Genomic DNA, 12,164 nt, shown 5'->3' on the forward strand with positions numbered 1-12,164 from the left:
TGAACGACACCCGTAAACGCGGATCCAACATGTTTTTATTTCCTTGCAGTAATGCTAAGGGCTATTCATTCATGCGGCTAACGAACAAAGACCGAGGAGCATGGCAGAAACGCTGGCAAGTACATCTTTGACAGTTTGACAACTTAATTACACAATACCTGTTAGGACCACTATCGCTATCAGTGGAATCATTTTTGCCGCAACTGGCGAAAAACACCCTCATTATGTTACTTGATATGCAACAGTACTCCACGTGTTCGTGTACGTGCATGGAGAAAAAAAAAAGTGGTATGACACTCAAGAAGGATAACACACAAGGTTCGACGCCCAACGATCCTGCAAGGGGGGCAATTTGTACATAAAATCAATTAGCATCTTGATTACATGGCGAAGACCTCTCCGGCCTTTTGGCACATCTTGGCCCAGGCTCTATACTGAAGCGATAAGAAATACACGATCGGTATCTAGAGAGGCTTGTTGACAGACTTAACATATTTGCACATAAATCATGACTGCAGGTAAAGTATATGCCTTTGAAGGAAGTTTCGAGAACCACCGGTGTATTGGATAAGCCATTGTAGCCATCGGAACAGGGCGATGTGGTTTTTGCAGACCGGAAAGGTGCATGTCTTCTGTGTTGACGTCATACAAAAAAAAGAAGCTACAAGGGTGTGGCCTGCAGACGTGGCCACGCCCAGTTATTGGTCTTGGGGGCCAAGGCAGACCACGGCACTTTATCATGTGTGATACCGCGGTGGATGGACGCTACAAATCAACCGAACTACAGGGTGCACTCTTTAACTTGCCCAGACGTTGGAACCCACCTCTTAGATGGCTCTCCGGAGAGTTGCGAAGTTACATTTTTGGCCACCTGCTAAACAAGACCATAGGCGACACATGCACAGAGCTGGGAAACACTGAGCATTGGATCTTTAATTGTTAGTTATGTAACCAGATGTCGATTAACAATGCAGCGCAATGTATACCATTCAATAAATCAAATCTGCAATAGATTTTACCAACACATTGAACTTTACATTAATATTTCAGTGGGCCTGTTCTGCAACTATTTGAAAAACAGTACGAATATTATTCAAAGCCTTGCACACAAACAGTTCATCAATGATATGCTGCATTAATTACTTGAAACAACTAGAATGCATATTTATAAACTTCCCTAGTTAAAAACTCGGGCAATACTTAAAAAATGACTATGGAATAAGATATAGACAAGGAAAAACAGCTTAAAAGCCCTATAATTTAGATTTCCTGCTGACACGCAAGCTACTTGACGATACAAATCAACAGTATACGATGTAGAGTTCTTTTTAAGGATACAATGTAAGTTGCAATATTTTCATCCTGTTATTAGGTAAAGCTCCTATCACACGGAACTGGATTTCTAGTAGGAATGCCCTAGTTGGCGCTGGACTTGCTATCAATTTGCTGGCTTTCGCCTCACACGATACTTACCAGCGTACTTGTCGATAGACTTTTGTTCCCATACGAGGGAAGTTGTAATGGCGGCCGCGTGAGATTTAAACAACGTATCACTTCACATTTTTAAAAGCCGATAAGTATTCAACCGAGAGGAATAACGTACCGTGTAAAACGTTATTAGGAACAAAACAATGGCGCTGCTTAAATACATACTTTACAACGTTTACTGTACACGTATGAAAGAATACTTTAGTTGTTTCAAATGTAAACACCGTGCACTCAGCATAGATGGTGTAACTCAACGCGCCTTTCATGCTGTATACGTTATACATTGCTGGAGTAACACTCGGAAACCACAGACAAGAGCGTTCCTTTGCACACTCACAGATTATCTTCACATGGCGAAACTTTGCTCTGATTGGCTGTTCCACAGAATCCAGTTGAGGAAAGCAAGTAGCAATTAGAACATGTCCTATTCCTCCAAACCAGTCAAGCAGTCAGCCAGGCGGCTATGATTTCTACCTAGAAAGTTAGTTCAGCGCCAACTAGGGTATTCCTACTAGAAAACCAGTTCCGTGTGATAGGGGCTTAAGTCCACAACAACGGCAATTTACTTCTCTTGTATCAGAACAATTTGAATACAATAGGCGAAGATGAAAGTTTTGATTTGATTATTAAGAATTTGACGTCGAACATCATTATTAAATAATTTCTTCGTATGTATGCTTAAAAAAAAACTTCAACTTGAATTTTTTTACCGGTAAACATTTTTGATTACAAACTGAAGACAGGAAAACAATCATTCACTCATCTACAAAGAACAAAACACAACTATACAAATCATAACAATATTCAAGCAGACTTCAGAACGCTCTCAGTGTTTGAAAAATGTAGGTAAGTCTAGAGAAATGAAACAAAATTACGCCAGCTTCACCATCAACCAATTAGTGAACTGAAATGTAAGCATATATTATGGAACATTTTCCTTTGAAAGTTAAAGTATAATCCTGGTTTCATTTGTCTGCAGTGTTAGAAGACATTAAAATTTATCTGAAAAGTGTTTATTTTGTTGATAGGTCAGTTATTCCGTTAAGTTGGTAACAACACTACACAGCTACTTATTAACACAATGCACTTATGATTAAAATTAGAATAATGAAATACAAAATTAGAGTTTGGGTCAGTCCTTACAGGAATTAACTTTAGTGATTATAGTTTAGCGTATCGAGTCTATCATGATCATAATAATCATTATTACAGGAAAATCAATCGGCTGCTACCCCACCACCAAAAGAATCCTATTTCCGGTGCTACTTATTGCTCCACATCTCAGTGGTTTATATGAATAGCATTGTATCCAGTTCAGATTTGTCGAACTTCACTTTGGTAGTAAGAATCTAATCAGATTCGACCAACCCACAATAAGATTAATCGCAATGGCAGAAACTGAAAAAATGAAAACCACATGCACAAGGGCTCACCACATTTTGGTCAAGGTTTAACATCGGGGGCGATATAGAAATACAGATAAAAGGTTGTGATTCGCACCATTTTAACACATTCTTTTTTTAGTGTGAGATGCACTGGAAGTGGTGGCAACTGTTTGGTGAAGGCAAGCCACGACAATTGCTTTAACTCTGTACCTATTTGACATACATAAACATACATAGAAATATATTTCAGGAGGGTTATGAACCAAGTGTATCGCAAATAATAATGCATTAATATCTATTCATAATAATAATAATTAAATTATATTAATCAATACTGTTATTGTTATTATTACATGAACAGGTAAACAGACGGCACGAGAATAGAGATATAACAGCAGTTAACAGTTACAAGGACATTAATGTAAAAAAATTGGAATATTTATTGAATAATGGAAAAGGTGTTCAGTTCACTTGATGAAAAGGATAGTTCTTGATTAATATTTTACACATTATTCTTACGTACTGTTAATTCAAAACAGTATGGTTCCAAAAGGATTATATTTTGATTATTCAATTTTAAGACTTGGTAAGTCTTTTTTGGGGGGTGGGATTAATACCAAAAGAAGTGTTCTGTTACACCACGCTTGGTGTTACGGTGTAAAGAGTGAGACGTGCGTGTGGATCAGAACAGGCCGGACAAATCTTCCCTTCATTAAACGCTCAAACGTATTACCAAGTCCGCGTGACTTGATTTATGTTGTCTGTTAGAAACTCTGCAGTTAAAATTAAATAAATGCAAATAAATACATTGGTATCCGGCCGAGTTTTGGATATGTTCTTCGTATCGTAGGGTCCTGAAAGAAAGAAGAATCCCGTGACCATGATCTCAGAAATTAATTCTCAAGTCGGTCACGTCTTTTGAAGGAACAGCTTTAGGAAGAGAAAAAAAAGAACTAGGGTGAAATAAAAACAAAAGAACACATATTGAAATCGGCTAAAGCAATCGTCCATGGACGTCGGTGCTTTGAGAAGGAGAGGTGAATCGAAAGAAGCATCCGTTGAGCTATATATCTCGCCTCTGCATCTCCCGGCGTGACTCCAGAGTATATTGTTTTTGTCAAATGAACCCTCTCCCCATTTCGGGATTAATTTTATCACGGGAATAAACATGAGGCGAGGACATTCCGCAGAGTATTGTCGACGCTCCATTTATGGGCGTGGTGGGGAAAGGTTTAGTGCATCCGTGGATATCGCGCTCGCCCATATTTGCCTCCTCCGTCAAAGAGGCTGTGCATCGCCTCATTAATATTGCAGACAAGCCGATTGGGAACCTCCAAGCCGATTGGGCCTAAGAGTACAAGCGCCGGTTGTAAACGATCTCTCGCCCACATTTTCTTGGTTCTGTAGGGCGTTTACGCGCCACGGGGATGATCGGACAGTTCTTCTTTTGCCATTGGCTGCTCTTCTGCTTGCTGATCGCCCTGATCTAGTCTACAGTAAATCGTTCAGAGGTCATGAATCTATGAATCTACGGTGACGTTACCACTACACTTACGGGTAGGTCCTCATGAATGGCGAACTAATTATTAATAAATTACTATCAAGTTTTCATATCCGGCTCGCAAGTACCAATAGAAAATGTAACAACTTCTTTCACACAAAGGCTCCCAAGACTAGGCCTATCCTCAGGGAAGAGGTTAATAGAATTCTTAATAGAATTCAAATCATCTGCAAATCTTTAATTTATCCCTTTAATAATAAAGTTCATTACGGCGTGCATCAAGTAGCGGACGACTTCGAAATGTTAGTTTATTGTTGTTATTTTTATACTTGCTTTACGTTATTTTTCACTATTGATATCCGGGCATAAGATGGACTCATTCTGTATTCAGGATTATTATTATTATTATTTTAAATAAAGTGCACTAAAGCAGAGCCGGGCGGCCATAGGAAGGGACAACTCGAGTAATCGCCCGAGGCCCAGCGCCACATAAAAAAAATATGTAATCTGATTTCACCTGACTTCACGGATTTTGTGACATGCTTAAATATATCCAGAATTACTGAAATCATATTCTATACAAAGTACCGCATAAAAACCGTGTTCAAATATTTAAATAAAAAATAGCTAATATGCTATATTCGTTTAACTATATGAAACACTGCAGCGTCAAAATTCAATGAAAGTAAGCAAAAGAGAATTTTGATATAAATAAAAATTACCACTTTGATAGGAAAAACAATAGTTTGATATTCAACACACCTAGTTATGTAATTAAATATAAGGAATATGGCACCAGTGGCACATCGGAAATGGAAAGAAACAAAAGTTTAGAAATTGTATTAGCCTTCCATATTATGCTTATTGCTCTTATAACACGTTTTTCATGCACTTTATGGAAATATATGAAAATCACACGTGTTAAGCCTTCGGTACACACAAACGCACACCTGGGATAAGTAAATAAAATTTACTTACAAATTTTCCGATTTTTGCTTTCTGCCATCTTTTTCAGTAGTCGTGATGATAATTTTTTCACCTCCTTCTTTATTGATATTTTTTCATTGCAGAATCAAATACAGGCTGATACAATTTTTACAAAGCTTTATAATAATAAATTTGAATTTTTTTTGACAATAATGTCTGAATTTATCTTATTATTGAATAATTCGAAAGCAAAATAGATTTTTTAAAAAATCCCTACTAGGTTGAGATATGGTTTGCTATGGTGAACAATAGATAACTCTGGACTTATGAGTATTTTTTTATCATTTTTCTTTATTGTTTCTGAATGTTTTATTGTAGTAGAAATAAGTTAATATATTGATCTTTTATACAGAATTTAGGCTTTTATTTAAAAGGAAGCAAAACCTCTAATATTTCAGAAAAACTTTGGTTGTAGATCCCGCGTATATTGTATGCTCCAAAACTAGGGCACACCCTGCATTAGAGTTGGAAAAAGGAGAACGAACCCAAGACCTACTCCAAATGGACAGACACAGAACTGGCAACGCATCTTCCACAGGCATGTTGTCCAAGAAGGATGCAAATGAAGAAGAGGAGTATTCGTGGGAAAGTTCACACTTCATTGCACAAGAGCAGAGAAACTGGAAAATGTAATCACTTCCAGAAAGACAAAAATCAGGCTGGGGGGAAAGGGGAAAAGAGCCTGGAAGATTTAGCAGCCTAAGGGGGGGGGGGAGACCAGATCTGCATATGGGAGTGTTTCGCAAATTTTTCAAAAGTACCCAGTCCGGTTTGGCTGCAGAATGGCAGAGAGGGGAAAAAAGATTAAATCTTTTCAAGCATCCTCAGGTCTGCCATTTGATGTCATTTACCAGAAGAACGCTACAGGTTTTTTCTGGAAAATCGCTTTCGAAAGACGGTTGGCTCTGTAATAAGTGGCAAACACGCCATGGATTATCTGTTTTGGGGCAGACTGTTTCCTCTTTTATGTATTCCTCGTGTTCTTGATGCAGTATTTGTTCTCGTGGATGAAAGAAAGCAAAAAAAGAGCAGATTAGAATGGAACGGCACTAATGGATCCATCAAGCCATTGAAGTCCGAACACCAAAAAAAGGCCAGCCAAGTCAAATTATATAAGAAACTCGCCGGTTCTTAAAATGGTCCTCATTTTGGGATATTATCTCTGCTGGAGTACATTGTGAGAGGTGGGAATGATAACGGCAGGGGGAGAGGGAAGAAACCAGTTTCGCTGCAACTTGTTCTGTACTCTTTACGTCAATGGTAAAACTCTGGAAACGCGCACAAAAGGTTCGCGTTTCTTTTCGTTGATCAAAATGGCTCCTGCTCTCATTCAGATTCGACAATGTCTGCGAAGCTAGAGCACTACGCGGCCACTCAAGGTGCAATTTAGTTCTCGGAGCCGCTTTCATAAAAAAAACCTGCTCCTTTTAACGTGATATTAATGCTGAAAGAAACAACACGCATTCAGCCTATCTCAAACATTTTTTGAAAGATAACGATGAAATAACTAGGCAAAAACTTGCAGCTAGGGTAAAGCTGATAATGGAAGAACACGTCCATAATCAAGATGAAAGTTTGGGGTACTGATACCAGGTAACCAGGGGGCATTCTTCAAAGTTCCTACTTTATCCAAAGGCTATCGAATCATGTCTCTATCATGGAAAAAGTCTAAACTAAAAAACACTTAAAAATCATACAGTGCAGACACGATACTAATTTTACAGTAAGGTTACTGGTAATTTTGACACCAGTGATACAATCGTAAAATAACCGCTGACGTGAGGGAAAATGTGCAGCATTATATCCCCCCCTGCAAGAGAATCTTTAATAAACTGGTTTTGAGTTGCATGCACACTGCTCAGGTTTCCTGTTTTCGCACTGTACAATTTTGAGCAATCCCGTTGTTAAACAACATTTTCTGTTGTTTTTTTTAGTATTTAATATATAGACCTGATATGCGGGATACCAAAGCTCGATCCCTGGGACGAGAGACCAAGCCAGAAATTTTGCTGTTGATGCTCCTGCAAAAGCAACTCTAGAACTCATTCAACCCTTCCGTCAATGAGATGAGCACCTGGGGGTAATCTTCAAGGGGGGGGGGGGAAGCCAGGTGGAGAGACGGAGGGCACCTATGCCATTCGATCATGCATTGGTTATCTGTAAACCTAAGCGCTGATCATTTTTAATTATGGAAAGCTTTTGGCTTTTGTGACGTCATGAAAATGGCGGACATTCAACTATAAATTCGGGCCTCCCCGATGGCGCAGTGGTAGCATCGTCGCTTTGCAATCTAGGGGGGTCTCGGGTTCGATACCCGGTGGAAGCTCATAGTGGTTCGGGTCCCACTTTAAACTGTAGGTCCAGTCCCGATTAGCTTTACTGTGCATAAAATGGACTTAAAAAACCAACTCAATGAATCAATCAACTATAAATTCTAGATAAGATATTTCTGACTAAATGCTTTTGCCTTCTATTAGATGATTTATTGGCACGAAGTCATTAAAGTTCTTTAAAATACTGTAAGAAGGACGTTTCAGATTGTAGAATTTTTTAACAATCCATGTGGAAGGGGAGGGGGAAAAATATTAAGTGTTGCATGTGAGGTATTATATTTATTTGTTTGAGTATTAAAAGTCATATTATTACTAAAGTTTCAACACAACTTAGAGATTTTTTAACACAATTACATCAGAAGTAACAGACGAGGGGGCAGGTACCCCCACAGATGGCATTATTATAATTGTAGATTATCAAGTGTTGAATTCTGAATATAAGGTCTTGTGACACAAAAGTTAACTAGTGTAACGATTTCCACACTAGACATAACAATTACACTGAAATATAAGTAGTAAAAAAGGATTATGTTGTGGTACTATCATTACCAAGCAAATATATATATTAACTGTTACAACAATTTCCCTGAATTAAAAAAAACATATTTAACTTTCAACCAGATTATCCGAAACGGTAATTCCCGTTTCGCCTAAAATGGCGATAAGGTTATAAATCTTGTAATCACTATCTTGTGTGGATAAGACGGAAGTCGGAAACCGGAAGTTTCCATCATGATTTTCTGCAAGCAAGATGTTTCGGGTTCGAATCACACCTCCGAACTATACCACTAATAGCACCTCAACAGCCGACAGCAGAAAGGAACAGAGATGGAATTCAGGTTACACTTGTTTGTTGCGTCAACTCCCCCAGTCCTCACCCACGCCGCCTGCCAGGGAACTCATAGGTCAGACTAAAAAGAGAAATGCCACAGATCGCGTTTCCTGCTCTCGCAGATGGGGAACTTGTCGCAAAACTCTTCTTGATGTATTCCCTGTTAAAAGTTCGCTGACGCGTCTCTGTCTACGCTCAAACTGCGTCTGTTTGGCGGGTGACGGAGATTTTTTCCAGTCCTCTGGACCGGTGGGAGGAAGAAAGACAACGACTACAGGACGTGCGACGTTCCATACGTTCTGCAAACGCTGACCTCTTTACTATATCTCTCTCGCATTGCTAAGCTGATAAATTCCAGAAATATTTTTTTAGGAAGCTTTCAGACCGAAGCTACAACCGACACGTATATCTTGGAAACAAACCATCAGCATTTAACGAAAGCTTTCAGACCGAAGCGACAACCGACACGTATCTCTTGGAAACCAACTATGAGAACTTAACGACACCTTTCAGACCGAAGCGACAACCGACACGTATCTCTTGGAAACCAGTCATCAGAACTTAACGACACCTTTCAGACCGAAACGACAACCGACGCGTATCTCTTGGAAACCAACTATCAGAACTTAACGAAACCTTTCAGACTGAAGCGACAACCGACAAGTGTATCTTGGAAACCAGCATCAGAACTTAACGGAACCTTTCAGACCGAAGCCACAACCGATAGTTATCAATTGGAAACCAACTATCAGAACTTAATGAAACCTTTCAGACCGAAGCGACAACCGACAAGTCTCATTTGGAAACCAGCCATCAAAACTTAACGACACCTTTCAGACCGAAGCGATAACCGACACGTATCCCGAAGCAAATATTTATACAAAACTCATCTATTTTGTTTATCGTATTATATTAGATAGTTTGTCCTCATTCGGTGACTCAACAATGTATCACCTGAAGGTTTAGCCAATGTCTTCCTGTTATGACGTAAGCACCTACTAAGAAGAGATTAAAAAAAAATCAACTCCAAAGGGGCCCAAAAGGGATGTCAAACTTTTTAAAAAATTGTTGATACGTTCAGAAACAAAAAAAAAAATCTCTGGACCAAAAAACATGAAAATAGTTAGTTACAAACCAAAGCCCTCAACAGATGACGCTGTGTGCAATGTACATCTTGATGGGCAAAATTGTGGGTGGATCTCTAAAGAATTAAGTTCAGTGAAAATACATTAGTGTCAATTTAATATGTTAACAATAACTGTATCCTTTTTTCGATACGTGACTCAGAAATTATGATTGAACAAAGGTCATTCTTCATATCCCACTACCTTGTAGTTTACTCACGACGGACATACTACATAAGGCGTCAACTTGCAACTTTAGGACGAGGAAGCATTCAATTTTGAATCTGTGCTTTGTGATTGCATATTTTTTAGGATAAAATTCCGTTCTGCAGGGACTTTGAGCGTCGAAAGGAAACGGTAAACAGAAAAAGATTGTCAAGAAAAGTTAATAGCAGATTTCGAGTCAACTCAAAATATCAAGGATAGCATTGACCAAGTGATAGCTAGAAATTACCAATTGACATGGAAAGAGACAGACATTGGCAACCAACTGACAGCACACATGTTTGAAATACTTGGCCGGTTGTAGTACTAATCCGCGGAACACACGAGACTAAAATCCCCGGACAAATACCGTACATTGCTTTTTGCTTGAAATAACCTTCAAAACCACTTAACGTAACATACCTAGTGTTCTTTTTCCACTTGTTTGCGAAAAGACTGCCGAACGACATGTCTTCGCTCATTTAAATGAAATACTCATTCAAGGGCCTTTTTTCTTGTAGGAGAAGGAGAGGGGCCCCAGTGCTCGATGTGTTTTGTCACTTATAATCCAATATGTGAAAAATAGAGTTTGATCAAATAAAGACGCGTTTGATTCCTTTTCAACATATTGCTATGAACATTAAAGTACCGCTAAGTACTTTAATTGTCAGTCGCAGAATAAGAATTCTGTTTTATGAGGACGGAAGGTCTATGTTAATGATAGTGCAAACCCATCCTTTTAATTTCAACTCAAATATACTGAAGAATTACGCCCCAAAAGAAATTTTCAGTGAAGTGTCGTCTAATGAGAAGAGCTTGCATAGGTATGTCCTCAACTAACATCATTCGCAGAAAGATAACACCTGCAAGTGGTCGTCAACATAGTTTAGAATGAAATGCCAATTTTTCATAAGAAAAATGCTTTATTTCTCAAAAGACAAACACAAATTCTTTCGTTTTCCTGTGTTTATCTGCTTAAATTTAAAGGGTTTCATCGCGAGGCTAATCTAAAGAAAGCGTCAAATGTATCATATCATGCCTCAATACTGGCTTAACGGTGATACGTAACTTACAATAAAGTCTCATCCAGTGATTTCTAATTAATGTCACTGAACTAAGTAAAACAAAAATGAACAAAACATGTTTACAATATTCATACCAATAGCACAAATTCGTATACTACTGTATATTAGTTAATATTCAGCATCCAACTGAACAGAGAATTCAGCTCTGCAATCAGTACTTAGAGCAGCGTCTTATTCTTCTAATTAAATAAGCTATTTAGAAGTTGTAAATTACCTTTAAGCACAATGGTTAGACATCACTACATTTTGTAAATATATTTATTTTATGAAGGAAAAAAGAAGAAAATGTATATGTAATATTATCTTGGCAGTTTCAGCCCATAATTATCAATCTGATTTGCATCAATGTTGGAACAAAGCTTTTCAATGGATGTTATTCAGCGAACTTCCCCCAGAATTCATTGCGCGAAATCGTAATAACAGAATTGGGCTCGTCCCAACAGAAAGGAGTCGGACCCCGTGGCGGAGTGGTTAGCACATCGCGCTACGACGCCATCAATTTCATCATGTCATCACTCATCCCCAACTTCGCAAATTAGCCAAAACTGGCACAAAAAGGGAAGTAAAATAAAGCAAATCAATCAAACCAACGGAAAGGAAATAAAATCTGAGAATTCTGTTGTGCCTAAAATTGACTATTTCGACTGCTTTGCTGTCATCCTCTTTAGATGTTCCCACTGATGGATTAAGGCTGGACGAGATGGTATTAGATTTGAGATCTGTTAAGATTTTGAAGGGCAAAAATTTTAAGGGCAGGTGAACTAACTTTACGGTTCTGTTGAAATTGCTATTTGAAACATGTTCCAATAGATTAAACATTTTTTGGCAAAAAAGAAAGAAAAGACGCCATAAATCTGCTATCATTTCAGAAAATTACAGAACAGAAAATTTTTAGCATCTGGCATTGAAAACCAAAAGATACTTAAATATAAAGTACTGTTTCTTAGATGTCGCAAGGAGGGGGTGAAACCGATCAGTTCCCCCCTAACTGGAAATCGGCAATATTCATTTCAAATTAGAAACACAAGCAATAATTGAATTATAAGTTTGTTAATAATCCAGCAGAATTGCCAAAGATAAATGACGAGATAGCTGCAAAAATTGAGTGTTAAATTCCGGGGGTGGGGGGTGGGGTGGTGACTTTATGACTTATTCCTCCAACTTTCAGAGATTTTCTTAAATAAAATGAAATAGGTTGCCTTTATTACAACTATTTATTGGTATC

This window comes from Lepisma saccharinum, chromosome 14 (genome assembly GCF_977018435.1).
Source record: "Lepisma saccharinum chromosome 14, izLepSacc3.1, whole genome shotgun sequence".
Taxonomy (NCBI): Eukaryota; Metazoa; Arthropoda; class Insecta; order Zygentoma; family Lepismatidae; genus Lepisma; species Lepisma saccharinum.